Raw genomic sequence first — 15457 nt, 5'->3', positions numbered from 1 at the left:
CAGTAGTTGTGGCACACGGGCTTACTTGCTCCGCAGCAGGTGGGATCTTCCCGGACCAGGACTCGAATGCGTGTTCCCTGCATTGGCAGGCAGATTCCTAACCACTGCGCCACAGGGAAGTCCCATATTAAATTCTTATACTCAAGTCTGTTTGTGAACTTTCTGTTCTCTTTATTTAAATCCCAGTGCTGTATATTATTGAAGGTATATAATATCTGTTAGTGCCATCTTACTATTTTTTCCAGAAAAGTTCTCACTTTATCTTTTACATATGAAATTTAGAATCTGATTGTCTAATTTTTAAAATCCTGTTATTTTTATTTTTAACCTTAAACATTTTGCCCTACCCCTCCCACAATCTGCACATAATGCTTGGAGCTCTTTGTCCTCAGCTTTAGCTCACTGCCTGGCCCAAAATCTTTGTTGAGTAAACAAATGAATAGATAAACCAACTGGTAGATGCAGGAATGAATGCAAATTTAGGTTTGTGCTGGTTTACCCTAGTGTGAAGCTCCCCTCCCCCACTCTAAAGGACAGGAGCTAAGGTCTTAGGAAAAAAATTAGGAAAACTTGTATCAAACTCAGTGCCTCCTCTTTAAATGGCCTGGTGTCTCAGCCCTTCGGCATTCCCACACCCCCAAGCCTTTGTGCAGACCAAATAGCTTTTGCAGTTTGAGGGCTTTCTTTTAAGCAGGGAGCAAAAAATGCTAATAATGTTTCCAGTTTCCATTCTTGCCCTTGCTAGGAGTGTGAGCTGTAATCTCCAAAAGTACAAAAAGGCCCAGGGACAGCCCTAGGGGTGGGTGGGAAAAAGATCAACTAGTTTTGAGAAAAGTAAGCATTTAAAATACCAAGAAGTTAGAAAAATCTTATCTGCTTTAACCTGTACTTTCTAGGGTGTGTGTGTGTGTGTGTGTGTGTGTGTGTGTGTGTGTGTGTGTGTGTGTGTGTGTGTGTGTGTGTGTGTGTGTGTGTGTGTTTTAACCGTTAGAGTAAACGCTACTCTCTCTTCTGCCCTAGTGAAACCAAGCTTTCTAGGAAACAGAGGCTGGAGAGGGCAGCCTAATCTCCGTAGGAATTATCTATTTCAGAAGACTTCTTGAGTCCAGACTAAGAAATGGGTGCTGAGAATGAATTTAAGAATTCCCTAGGCTGGGATTAACAGATACACACTACTATGTATAAAATAGATAACCAACAAGGGCCTACTGTATAGCGCAGGGAACTATACTCAATATTACATAATAATCTATAAGGGAAAAGAATCTAAAAAAGCATATATATATGTGTGTGTGTGTATATATATATGTAAATAGCTGTGCTGTACACCTGAAACTCACACGATATTATAAATCAATTAAAAAAACAATTCCTTAGGCTTATTTGGTTAAAAAACAGAATTTTGTTTGTTTGTTTGTCTTTTTAAGAAAAAGCTTCTTCTGGGTACAGTCTAAATGGGCCACAGTCTTAGAATGATGGCATCAGTGAATGTATTCACTTATTCATTCATTTAGATAGGATCATCAGGGAAGGCTTTTCTTTTCTTTTTTTTTTTATAAATTTATTTATTTATGTATTTTTGGCTGTGTTGGGCCTTCGCTGCTGCACGGGCTTTCTCTAGTTGCAGAGAGCGGGGGCTATACTTCATTGCATTATGCGGGCTTCTCATTGCAGTGGCTTCTCTTGTGGCAGAGCATGGGCTCTAGGGGCGCAGGCTCAGTAGTTGTGGCCCATGGGCTTAGTTGCTCTGCCGTGTGTGGGATCTTCCCAGACCAGGGCTCGAAGCCATCTCTCCTGCATTGGCAGGCGGATTCTTAACCACTGTGCAACCAGGGAAGTCCAGGGAAGGCTTTTCTAAGATGATATTTGAACAGACACCTAAAGGATTGGCAAGAATAAGCCAATTGAAAATCTAAGGGAATAGTGTACAGGACAGAGGGAACAGCGAGTACAGAAGCCCTGAGATGGGGTCATGCTTGATATAATCCAAGAACTGCCAATGCCAGTGTGGCTGGAGCCCACTGAGCCAGGCTGAGTGTGGCCAGAGATGGGGCAGGCTGGCTGGGGAGAAATGGGAAGAGAGAGTGAGAGACAGGGTCCCGAGGAGCAGATTCCTCCTAACACCAGTTCACAGCATGCTTTGGGTGTGAGTCTACCAGCCAGGCAGAAGTTATCAAACCTATTGAAACTGCACCGAAGCAGCGGGCATCCTGGTGTGGCTACCTGAAGGGAGGAGACAAAGGGATACTGTGAGGGGAGGGGAGGGACAACACAGACTCCTTTTTCATTCTCAAATAATCACAGGTACAGAGTGTCTTTCTAGCTTTCTGTCTGTTTATCAATCTGGCTTCACACGTAGCAGGGAGCTTTGATCTGAAGGATTACGGCAATGCATTCTGGATTTGGTAATTACATGGGAGAAAAAAAAACTTTCTCTACTCTCTAGGTTCATTATCTAGGACATGCAAATTAAACTGATAAAAGACAGATTAACAGGAGAAAAGAGTTTGTTTCATACGCATAAGAGTAGCCAGCGAAAGAAGTAGCTGGCTTTTTAAATGGCTAAAATTAAAGGCTTATACACCTAACTTAGTAGGGAAAAGGGAGGGAGAGAGAAGGCTTCTATGGGAAAAACCCAATAGGTTTCTTTAGGGAAGCCCAGTGGGTTTTTAGAACAGGTGAGAGATAAGAAGGTTTGTGATAATGATTGTCTACATGGGTATGCACTGTATTTCTGCCTTCTTGAGGGCCATTAAGGGGATTTATGGTATCCTCATTTCCTAGCAGTTGCTGATTTTAGTTAGGTAAGGAAAACTCAGAAAAGCTTTATTTCTGCATCTGTTGAATCTTAAATGTCTTTAGCTTAAAATCATCTTGATATCAACTCTGGGGCCTTGAGTGGGTCCCCACATTATCTAATATATATCTCATAGCATCTTGTGCCTATTTTCCAAAATATAAAAATGCACAGGTAATTGACAGATGAAACTAATGCCCTTTGATCAGAGAGCTGCGCAGAGAATACTCACTTTATGTGTCCTCATAGGACGGGGATCTGAGCTCCTAGGACTCACCCTTGAAGAGCAGTACAAGACCACCAGCCCCCCAAGCCGCAGAGGAGCCTTCACCTCGCTGACCCCACCTCAGCTCGGTGCCTGCAGCTATTGTTGCCTCTCACAGCAGCAGCCAGGCTTCCTGAGCACTGGTTCCCATGCAGGACCACCAGCCAGGCCCAGAGGCGACGGATGCCTTCCTCTCCCTCTTCCCAAAGCCCCCCTGTGCCCAAGTCCTGGCCTTTTCACTTCTGAAATCTATCTCAAATTTGCCCTCTTGCATCTCCACTGCCACTACTCTAAGCTATCATCATTTCTTGCTGGGCTATTTCAGTGGCCTGGTAATTGGTCTATGGGCATCTACTCTGGCTCATCCCATTCCATCCTCTGCATTGTAGCCAGTGATCTAAATCTGAAGATGCTGTGTCATTCTCTTGCTTAAAACTTTTTCATAGTTTCTGGTTACTTTTATTATTTTTTAATTTATTTTTTAAACATCATTTATATATATATATTTAGTTACTTATTTGGTTGCACTGGGACTCAGCTGCAGCAGGCGGGCTCCTTAGTTGCAGCATGTGGGCTCCCCAGTTGTGGCATGTGAAATCTTAGTTGTGGCATTCATGTGGGATCGAACCTGGGGCCCCTGCATTGGAAGTACGAGTCCTATCCACTGCACCACCAGGGAAGTCCCTCTGGTTACTTTTAGAATGAGAATTAAATCCTTAGTAGGATCTACAGAGCCTTACAAATTTTGGCCCTGTTATGGACTGAACTGTGGCCCTCTCTCCCCCAAATTCCTGTGTTGAAGCCCCAATTCCCAGCACCACAGAATGTGACTGTATTTGGAGACACAACCTTTAAAGAGGTAACTGAGGTTATATAAGGTCATTGGGGTTGCCCCTAATCTAAAATGATTGGTGTCCTTATAAGAAGAGGCACTTAGGGCTTCCCTGGTGGCGCAGTGGTTGAGAGTCCGCCTGCCGATGCAGGGGACGCGGGTTCGTGCCCCGGTCCGGGAAGATCCCACATGCCACAGAGCGGCTGGGCCCGTGAGCCATGGCCGCTGAGTCTGCGCGCCCGGAGCCTGTGCTCCGCAACGGGAGAGGCCACAGCAGTGAGAGGCCCGCGTACTGCAAAAAAAAAAAAAAAAGAAGAGGCACTTAGGACACAGACAAGCAAAGAGGAAAGACAATATGAAGATACAGTTCATCTGCAAGTCAAGGAGAGAGGCCCCAGAAGAAAGCAACCCTGGGACTTCCAGCCTCCCCAGCTGTCAGACAATACATTTCCATTGCTTAAGCGGCCTAGTCTGTGGTACTTTGTTATGGCAGCCCTAGCAAACTAATACTGGCCCCTACGTACCCAGCCAGCTTTAATGTCTCTACAAAGCTCCCTTTACTAAGTTTCTAGAACTTGCCTTGCTCCCTCCCACTATGTATCGGTACCAAGCTATTCCCAACCTTCTTTCCCTTGCCTGTTCCCACCACAGAAGTGAAATACTAGATTTCCCAGCATCCCTTGCACCAAGGGATGGTCATATGATCATAGACCAAGGAGCTATGAGGGGGAGGCTGCAGGGAGGCCTCTGGGAAAGATGTCCTGGGTTTTCTGGATAAGTCAGGCTTCTGCTTGGTCCTCCCTACCTCCTGCCTTTGAAAACCATCCTTATGTCTGGAGCTGGGCTGATAAGAGGACAGGCCTGAGCACAAGAAGTAATGTACAGAAGATGGTAGAGCAGAAAGAGCCTCAAAGACAGAGTGCAAGAACTGGCCCAGTGCCAGCAGCCACCACCTCCATATTTTTTGTTGTATGAGAAAAAACAAAAACACCCAATTGTTTTAGCCACTGGCAGTCAGATTTTGTTTCTTGAAGCCAAAAGCATTTCTAACCAATGTATGACTTAAGGCTTTGCACATGCTATTCCCTTCTCTGGAATGCTATTCCCTCCTCTCCCCAACCTTCAGACCTCAGCTCAAGTATCACTTTCTTGGGGAAGTGTTCTCTAGGCTCCTGACCAAGTCCAACCCCTCGGATCCACTCTCACACTCCAATTCCCCATCCTTCATAACACCTGTCATGATGGAAACATGTTTGTTTGTGTATGATTATCTGAATGTCGGTCTTCCCCCCAAAATCTCTTGAGAGCAGGGACTGTATTTATATTTGTTCACTGTTGTACCACCAGTATCTATGACACTCAATATGTGTAGAATGAATGAATGAATGAATGTCAAAAAGGCCCAATCCCAGGACATGCATTCATTCAAACTAGAGCAGTATCTGGTGCATCATTTCAGTTCAATAAATATATGTCTAAGAGTGAATGAATGGGGGAAACAAAGGTGAAAAGTAGCAGCACCTGTCCTCAAGGAATTTAGAAGCTAAGAGGGGAAGCAGACCCCAAAGCAGAACATTTTACTGGGAATGTGCAGTGGTAGAGGCACCTGCAAGGTGCTGTCAGAGGTCAGAGAAGCAGCCATTATGCCAGACTGATTGAGAGTGAGGGTAGCAGGGAAGGTGCCACATGAGCTGAGCCAGCCGTGTGCCCTTGCTGCAGACTGCAGATGCACAGGCGTGGAGCTCAGGGACCGGATGGTGGAGGAGGGCAGCTGGAAGCAGTTCTACATTCACTGTTGAAGCATAAAATCCTCGGCAGGAAAGGGCAGGCTGCAGCCAGCTCTGGGGGAGGTGGGGAGGGCAGGGAGGGGTTGGACTTGGCCTGCAGGCAGTGGGGAGCCCTGGGAAGGTCTTGGGCAGGAGCCTGGCGCCGGTGCAGGTGGTCAGATCACAATCTAGCAGCAGAAGAAAGGTAGCTCTGAGTCCTGAGCTGCCAGCTTCACCGTGGTTACCTACCCTTCTAACTGGGATGATTCTGAGTCCCAGGCAAGGTTTCTCCACACGAGCTGTTCCGAAAAACAAATCAACCCTGTTAACTGAGTCAAGGAAATGGGTCCTGACCATTCATCAAGGACTCTGGCACCTGCCCCGCAGTCTCTCCACCCCAGGCCAGACCAGAAGGTCAGTTGCCTTTAAAATCCACGGGGAGACTTCCCTGGTAGTCCAGTGGTTAAGACTCCGAGCGTGGGTTCGATCCCTGGTCGGGGAACTAAGATCCCACATGCCACGCAGCATGGCCAAAAAAATAAATAAAGCAAAGCAGTATGCTAACACATATATATGGAATTTAAGAAAAAAAAATGTCATGAAGAACCTAGGGGTAACACAGACCTACTAGAGAATGGACTTGAGGATATGGGGAGGGGGAAGGGTAGGCTGTGACAAAGCGAGAGAGAGACATGGACATATATACACTACCAAACGTAAGGTAGATAGCTAGTGGGAAGCAGCCACATAGCACAGGGAGATCAGCTCGGTGCTTTGTGACCACCTAGAGGGGTGGGATAGGGAGGGTGGGAGGGAGATGCAAGAGGGAGGAGATATGGGGATATATGTATAACTGATTCACTTTGTTGTAAAGCAGAAACTAACACACCATTGTAAAGCAATTATACTCCAATAAAGATGTTAAAAATAAATAAATAAAATAAACTAACTCACTTTAGAGATTAAAAAAAAAAAGCAAATCAAATCCACGGGGACCACCCTGACTCCAGTTTTCCATGCACTCACCCTCAGGGGCCATTTCCTACCTTAAAAAAAAAATCCCTACTATATATAAAATAGATAACCAACAAGGACCTACTATATAGCACAAGGAACTGTATTCATTATTTTGTAATAACCTATAAGGGAAAAGAATCTGAAGAAAAATTAGATATACATGTATGCATAACTGAATCACTTTGCTGTACACCTGAAACTAACACAACATTGTAAATCAACTAGACTTAAATATATATATATATATATATATATATCTCCAACTTAAAAAAAAAATCCCAGATACCTTCTCTACTGTTTATACCCAGGCCTTTTCAGCCCCCCTAACTGCTCTACCTCCAGCCACTGCTCTTATAGCCCATTCTCTAGGGGTTTCAGGGACAATCATCCTGTGAGCCCAAGACCCCCCAAGAAAATGCCACTTGTCATAAAATCTTTCTTGGTCATCAGATCCTGCCCTAAATCAATGAAAAGCTTCAGGCTTTAAATAGAAAGCTGAGACTTCCCTGGTGGCGCAGTGGTTAAGAATCCACCTGCCAATGCAGGGGACATGGGTTTGAGCCCTGGTCTGGGAAGATCCCACAACTAAGGATCAACTAAGCCCGTGTGCCACAACTACTGAGCCTGCACTCTAGAGCCCGTGAGCCATGACTCCTGAGCCTGCATGCCACAACTACTGAAGCCCGCGCAGCTAGAGGCCGTGCTCCGCAACAAGAGAAGCCACTGCAGTGAGAAGCCTGAGCACCGCAATGAAGAGCAGCCCCTGCTTGACGCTGCTAGAGAAAGCCCGCGAGCAGCAATGAAGACCCAACGCAGCCAAAAATAAATAAATAAATAAAATTTTAAAATAAAAAATAAATAGAAAGATAGAAAGCTGGCCGATTCCATTTGATTATACTCTGGCAATGGGGATTCTGGTTCCAACACTGCATTTGAAATGTAAAAATGTGTGGTGTGATCCAAGTGTCCATCAACAGATGAATGGATAAAACAAAACGTGTTTAACATTCCCTGGTAGTCCAGTGGTTAGGGCTCCGCATGTCCACTGCAGGGGGCATGGGTTCGATCCCTAGTCTGGGAACTAATACGATGCAATGAATATGATTCAGCTTTAAAACAGAATGAAGGGCTTCCCTGGTGGTGCAGTGGTTGAGAGTCCGCCTGCCGATGCAGGGGACGCGGGTTCGTGCTCCAGTCCGGGAAGATCCCACATGCCACGGAGCGGCTGGCCCGTGAGCCATGGCCGCTGAGCCTGCGCGTCCGGAGCCTGTGCTCCACAATGGGAGAGGCCACAGCAGTGAGAGGGCCACGTACCGCAAAAAAAAAAAAAACAGAATGAAATTCTGACACATCTCCAACATGGATGAACCTTGAGGACATTATGCTAAGTGAAATGAGCCAGTCACAAAAGGACAAATCCTGCATGATTCTGCTTATATGAGGTACCTAAACTAGTCAAATTCATAGAAAGTAGAATGGAGGTTGTCAAGGCCAGGGGAGGGGAGAAGCAGGGAACTGGGAGAATGGGTACCAATTTTCAGTTGGGGATGGTGAAAAGTTTGTGGAGATGAAGGATGTCATTATGGTTGCACAACAGTATGAATGTGCTCACCACTGCGAACTCTACACTCAGGAACGCTTAAGGTGGCCAATTTTGTATTATGTGTAACTTAACACAATTAGAAATTTCAAAAATATGAATGGGTTTAGGAGTATTTGGAACAGATAACACATACACAGTCGAGTGCCTGTTCTGTGTGAAGCCCTGTGTGAGTCAGAGCTGCACCAGGAGCCCAGTGTGCTCATCAGGAAGGCAGACATCACTGGAAAGAGGATCCAGTACCGGGCACTGCAGGCAGCTGCCAAATAAGGAGGTGTATGAGATATAAATAGCTGCTAAGACTGGTTGAGGCATGCCCTGACTTTAAGACCAGCTCAGCTGTTAGCTGCCTGGGATACACTGGGCTCTAGCTCAGTGTGTTTCCTCCCTCCTCACACCCCACCTGTCCTGCCAAGGCCTCCAGCTGCTCCCTCCCTCTTGCATCTGCCCAGTGGCCCCATCAGCTGAAGGCCCTGGGATCCCGTCCTGACCGGGCTTATAGACACACTTCCTGGTTGTGGCCACAGGTGCTCCAGCAGGTAGTCAAGTCTGGGGTCAGAAGGGACCTCTTCAGGGACCTCCCTGGTGGTCAAGTGGTTAAGACTCTGCACTTCCAATGCAGGGGGCCCAGGTTTGATCCCTGGTTGGGGAACTAAGGTCATCCCACATGCCACATGGCGTGGCCAAAGAATAAAAAATAATTAAGAAGGGACCTCTTCACCTACTTTACAGATGGGGAAATGGAAGGGCTGGAGGCGAGGAGCTGTGCTCCAAGTTCCACCGTCACCCGGAGGCAGAGCTGGGTGAGGATGTTCCATGCCTCCCTCTCTCCCAAACCTCACTGTCCTTTTGGTGCCAGGGCCTTCCCGGGGGACAGGTAAGAATCCGGAGGGGTGGCTGAAATTTATCTCTTCCTCTCCCCCAGGTGAGGCTATAGGACATTATCAGTTTGCCAGTGAGATGTCCATCTGCTGGGCCTACACAAAACACTCAGGGAGTGGGACTTCCTGGTGAGGGAGTGGGACTTCCTGGTGGCGCAGTGGTTAAGGCTCCGCCCTCCCGATGCAGGGGGCCCTGGCCAGGGAACTAGATCCCACATGCATGCCGCAACTAAGGAGGCTGCCAGTTGCAACTAAGACGTGGTGCAATCAAATGAATTAAAAAACAAACAAAAAAAACAACGGGGGTGACGACTTTTCCTTCTGGTGTGTGTGTGTGCGCGCGCGCACGCACATGCATGCAAACAGAAGAGTGTGTAAAAACAACGTGCATAGTTCGAACTGAAGGAGAACAGTCTATGCTACCCCAAAATGTGCCATTCTGGAATGAAGATTATTTTGAGCTGAAGGCAATTGAGAATCAACAGATGCAGGAAGGGTTCTCTGTCCTTCTGCCCCTTTTCCTCCTAAAAGCAGGATATATATTTCCCTTGTGAAGGTACCAGAAAGAGGAATGCAACTCTTATTACAGAGGTGGAGGCACCAGCATTGGGGTGAGTCTGCACAACCAAATCTCACTAACATAACCCTTATCTGTCATTAGCTTCCCCCATATATTTCCTAGTCCCTTCTCCACAGTTTATCGTCCTTTGAAACCCAAACCATGTTTCCTTTGTTAAAATGGTATATGAGCCCCTGAGTCCCACCATTTCTTTGATTTTCACTTATTTTCTGTCAACTCCCATGCACATAAATATTGATAAAAACTGTGTACATTTTATCCTGACAATCTGTCTTTTGTTAGTCTAATTCACAGACCCTAAGAGCTCAGAGGAAGTTTTCCTCCAACAAAACACACCCAGGCACCTATCACCCATATCACGAAGTAGAATATTATCATATCCTAGAAGTCCTGCCCTGTGTGCCTCTTCTTCCTTTTTTTTTTTATTTTTATTTTTATTGGAGTATAGTTGAGTTACACTGTTGTGTTAGTTTCTGCTGTACAGCAAAGTGAATCAGTTTTACATACACATATACCCACTCTTGTTTAGATTCTTTTCCCATATAGGTCATTACAGAGTATTGAGTAGAGTTCCCTGGGCTATACAGCAGGTTCTTATTAGCTATCTGTTTTATATATAGTAGTGTGTATATGTCAATCCCAATCTCCCAATTTATCCCTCCCCCCTTCCCCGCCATGTGCCTCTTCGATAACACATCCTGGTCCCAAGTAAACCATTGTCCTACATTTTGTTTGAATCTTTCCTTTGGTTTTCTTTACATTTGTTTTTAGCTGCACACGGATTCCTAAACAGCACATTATTAGGTTTGCCTGTTTTAAAATTCGATTTAAGTGGAATCTTACTCATATCCTCTGTTTCTTGCTGCTTTAGCTTATGTTTGTGAGATTAACCTGTATTGGTGCATACGATGTAGGTTATAGATTTTTCACTGTTGCATAGTGTTCCACTGTATGGTTATCCCACACCTGATTTACACATTTTACTGTTGATGAATATTCCATTACCTCCAGTTTCTGGCTATTACAAATGATGCTGCTCTGAATACTCCTGTACATGTCTTTTGATACACGTAGGCATGCATTTTGTTGGGTGTATGCTTAGGAGTGGGATTACTGGGTCATTGGTAATCAATTGCTTTACTTGGTAATGTCGGTTTTCCAGCGGCTATACCATTTACTTCTGTCATATCCTGTTGCTCTCGATTCCTACATTTTTTTTTTTTTTTCCCCGTACGTGGGCCTCTCACTGCTGTGGCCTCTCCTGTTGCGGAGCACAGGCTCCGGACGCGCAGGCTCAGCGGCCATGGCTCACAGGCCCAGCTGCTCCGCGGCATGTGGGATCTTCCCGGACCGGGGCACGAATCCGTGTCCCCTGCATCGGCAGGCGGACTCTCAACCACTGCGCCACCAGGGAAGCCCCCCGATTCCTACATTTTAAACTGTACACCCAGCAGGACCTGAACGTTCCCAAGCCCCTGCTCTTCCAACTCCAGGCCAAGGCCAAAGCCGCTGCCCACAGCAGTTTGAAAAAGATGTAATCTTTCTCAAGTGATGAAAGTGTTCTGCAGTTAAACAGTGGTTATAGTTGCACAACTTTGTGACTGTGCTAAAAGCCACCAAACTCTGCACGTGAAAAGGGTAAATGTTACGGTATGTGAAGTGAGTTATATTTCAATTTAAAAAATGGTCTGACTTTAATTTTTGATCATGTGGGAGGTTTGAAATGGTAACACGTAGTGGTTTCAATGTGCATTTTTCTGATCAATATTGTATTTGAAAATACTTTCGTCTGTTTATAGATCATTTGTACTTCCTCTTCTATGAAATTACTATACTCTTTTTTTTTTTAAGTATAATTGATCTTTTCTTTTTGTTTATTTGGCTGCGCTGGGTCTTCGTTGCTGTGCACAGGCTTTCTCTAGTTGTGCCGAGCAGGAGCTACTCTTCGTTGCGATGCACGGGCTTCTCACTGCGGTGGCTTCTCTTGTTGTGGAGCACGGGTTCTAGGTGCGTAGGCTTCAGAAGTTGCAGCATGCAGGCCCTAGAGTGCCCAGGCTTCAGTAATTGCAGCCCTTGGGCTCAGCAGTTGTGACTCACGGACTCTAGAGCGCAGGCTCAGTAGTTGTGGTGCACGGGCTTAGTTGTTCCGTGGCATGTGGGATCTTCCTGTATCAGGTATCGAACCCTTGTCCCCTGCATTGGCAGGTGGATTCTCAACCACTGTGCCACCAGGGAAGTCCCACTATACATTTCTTTTGCCTATTTATCTGTTGGATTGTTTGTCTTTTCTTGTTGTCTTTTCTTATTGTTATAAGCCCCCTTATAGCCTAGGGGCTACTTACATATATTTAGGTCCTAATCCTTTGTTGGTTCTATATGTTACAAATATCTTCCCCCAGGTGTGGCTTATCTTTTTACTCTACAAAATGGTATCCTTTGATGAAGTAAAGATTTTTTCCGCCGTGCTTCTTTTTTTAAATTGCATTTAAAAAACTGAAATAAATGTACAGACAGTAACATGCACAGGGATTTCCCTGGTGGCGCAGTGGTTAAGAATCTGCCTGCCAATGCAGGGGACATGGGTTCAAGTCCTGGTCTGGGAAGATCCCACATACCGCGGAGCAACTAAGCCCATACACCACGACTACTGAGCCTGTGCTCTAGAGCCCGTGAGCCACAACTACTGAGCCCGTGTGCCACATCTACTGAAGCCCATGTGCCTAGAGCCCGTGCTCTGCAACAAGAGAAGCCACCACAATGAGAAGCACGCATACTGCAACGAAGAGTAGCCCCTGCTCTCTGCAACTAGAGAAAGCCCGCGCGCGGCAATGAAGACCCAACACAGCCAAAAATAAATAAATTTATATAAAAAAAACATACACAGAATAAATAAATAAAATAAATTTATATTAAAAAATAACATGCACAGAACTTAATTGTTGTTCAGTGAATTTTGACAATTGTGTACACCCATGTGATCACCACCCAAATCAAGATATAGAAGATTCCCACCACCCCGGATTGTCCTTTGTTCTTTCTCCCTTTTAGTCAATTCTCTCATCCCAGCACCACAATCACTTTCTGAATTTTATTATCACAGATGAGTTTTGCCTTTTTTCGGATTTTTATATGAAGAGAATAATGCCGTGTGCATTATTCTCTTTCTGGCTTCTTTTACTCCACACACTGGGAGGTTCATTGTCTGGGTCAACAGTCTATGTCTCCTCCTTGATAAGCAGTGTTCCATTGTATGAATACACCATGATTTTTCCATCTTTCTCCCTCTATGATGTTCTTATTTTTACTATATTAAAGCTTTTCAGTCTTTTGCTTTATAATTTGCACTTTTTATGTCTTGTCAAAAAAATTCTTCCTCACCTTGAGGTCAGATAGGCATTTTCCCATATTGTCAGTTTTTTTTTTTGGCTGCACCACGCAGCACGTGGGATCTTAGCCCTCTGACCAGGGATAGAACCTGCTCCCCCTGCACTGGAAGGTGGAGTCTTAACCACTGGACCGCAGGGGAAGTCCCCCATATTGTCTTCTAAAAGTGTTGGATTTATGGGAATTCCCTGGTGGTCCAGTGCTTGGGACTCCACGCTCTCATTGCTGAGGGCCCAGGTTCGAGCCCTAGTCTGGGAACTAAGATCCCACAAGCTGCACGGTGCGACCAAAATTTTTAAAAAATAAAAAAGAAATAAGAAATAAAAGTATTGGATTTAGCTTTTTACACATTAATTTGTTTTACCAGCAGTTAGTTAGTTACCAAGTTCACAACATATTAACTAATTTAAACCTCACAGGTACTTCCTTGGCGGTCCAGTGGTTGACTCTGTGCTTCCAATGCAGGGGGCATGGGTTTGATCCCTGGTCAGGGAACTAAGACCCCACATGCTGCGTGGCCAAAAAAAAAAAGAAAAAAAAAAAAGGTAAACCTCATAAAATATTCTTTCCATTTTATAGATGAGGAAACTGAGACAGAGACATTAAATAACTTGCTCCAAGCCCCACAATTGGTGAGAGGGGAGCCAGGATTTGAACCCACACCATGCCCAGAATCCACACTCTTGACAGCTGACATACTTTGCTGGGTATCTGGAATTAATTCGTATGCATGGGCTGAGGTGGGGGCCCTATTTTCTTCTTTTTCTTTTTTTTTTTTTTTGGCTGCATCAGGTGTTATTTGCAGTACGTGGGCTTTTCTCTATTTGTGGCGTGTGAGCTCCAGAACACGTGGGCTCTGTAGTTTGTGGCACGAGGGCTCTCTAGTTGAGGTGCACGGGCTCAGGAGTTGTGGCGTGCGGGCTTAGTTGCCCCGTGGCATGTGAGATCTTATTTCCCCGACCAGGGATCGAACCTGAGTCCCCTGCATTGGAAGGCAGATTCTTTAACACTGGACCACCAGGGAAGTCCCTCTTCTTCATACGGAAAACCACTTTTTCCAGTACCAGAGGACAGTGTGATTCAGAGATACTTTGAAGCTGCTTCAGAACAAATCACTGCTCTTTCAGCCCTAAAAAAAGGAAAGAAAAGAAAAGAAAAGAAAGAAAGAAAGAAAAAGAGAGAGAGAGAGAGAAAGAAAGTAAGAAAGAAAGAAAGAAAGAAAAAGAAAGAAAGAAAATGACCAAGTACATGCCCCCTCCTCAAGCACCCTGTCCTACCTTCCCTTGGCCCTGCAGATCTTCAGGGGCAGTAGGAGCCTCTCTCTCCTGTCTTGGGCCCTGATCTTCCTTTTCCAATACGATGCAAAAGCACCCAACATGCCCTTTCCCACGTAAATTGGTGCAGCCACTATGGAAAACAGTATGGAGGTTCTTCAAAAAACTAAAAATAAAGTTGCCATATGATCCTGCAATCCCACTCCTGGGCATATATCCAGACAAAACTACAATTCAAAAAGATACATGCACCCCAGTGTTCATAGCAGCACTATTTACAATAGCCAAGACATGTGGCATGTAGGCTCAGCCACGACTACTGAGCCCACGTGCCACAGCTGCTATATGTCCATTGACAGATGAATGGATAAAGAAAATGTGGTATATATATAATGGACTATTACTCAGCCATAAAAAAGAATGACATAATGTCATTTGCAGCAACATGGATGAATTTAGAGATTATCATACGAAGTAAGTGAAATAAGTCAGAAAAAGAAAGACAAATACCATACAATATCACTTATATGTGGAATCTAAAATATGACACAAATGAACCTATCTAAAAAAACAGAAACAGACTCATAGACATAGAGAACAAACTTGTGGTTGCCAAGGGGGAGGGCGGGAGGGGAGGAATGGATTGTGAGTTTGAGATTAGCAGGTGCAAACTATTATATATAGAAAGGATAAACACAAGTTCCTACTGTATAGCACATGGAACTGTATTCAATATCCTGTGATAAATCATAATGAAAAAGAATACGAAAAAGAACATATATATATATATGTATAACCGAATCACTTTGCTGTACAGTAGAAATTAACACAACACTGTAAATCAACTATATTTCAATAAAATAAAATTTTTAAAAAATGCCCTTCCTCAGCCGCAGATGGGTTAGCATGTGTTTGAGCTGGAAAAAACTGCCAAAAACACTACAGCTTTCTCATTCCTCTTTCAGAAGAATCCCTGGTCTCCTATGTAGAGGGCACTGTCCACTGTCCACTGCTGTGAGACTGGCAATAAAATCCCTGTGTTGGGGGACTTCCCTGGTGGT

The 15457-nt window shown here is 44.9% G+C and overlaps 1 non-coding gene across 1 annotated transcript; it reads left to right on the top strand.

Moving 5' to 3' along the window:
- Positions 1 to 8856: 8856 nt before the first annotated feature.
- On the top strand, positions 8857 to 8929 carry TRNAG-UCC (transfer RNA glycine (anticodon UCC)). Its single transcript has one exon. It is a non-coding gene; the product is annotated as a tRNA-Gly (tRNA).
- The last annotated feature ends 6528 nt before the right edge of the window (positions 8930 to 15457 follow it).

This window comes from Lagenorhynchus albirostris, chromosome 8 (genome assembly GCF_949774975.1).
Source record: "Lagenorhynchus albirostris chromosome 8, mLagAlb1.1, whole genome shotgun sequence".
Lineage (NCBI taxonomy): Eukaryota > Metazoa > Chordata > Mammalia > Artiodactyla > Delphinidae > Lagenorhynchus > Lagenorhynchus albirostris.
This window is presented reverse-complemented; position numbering and strand designations above follow the sequence as displayed.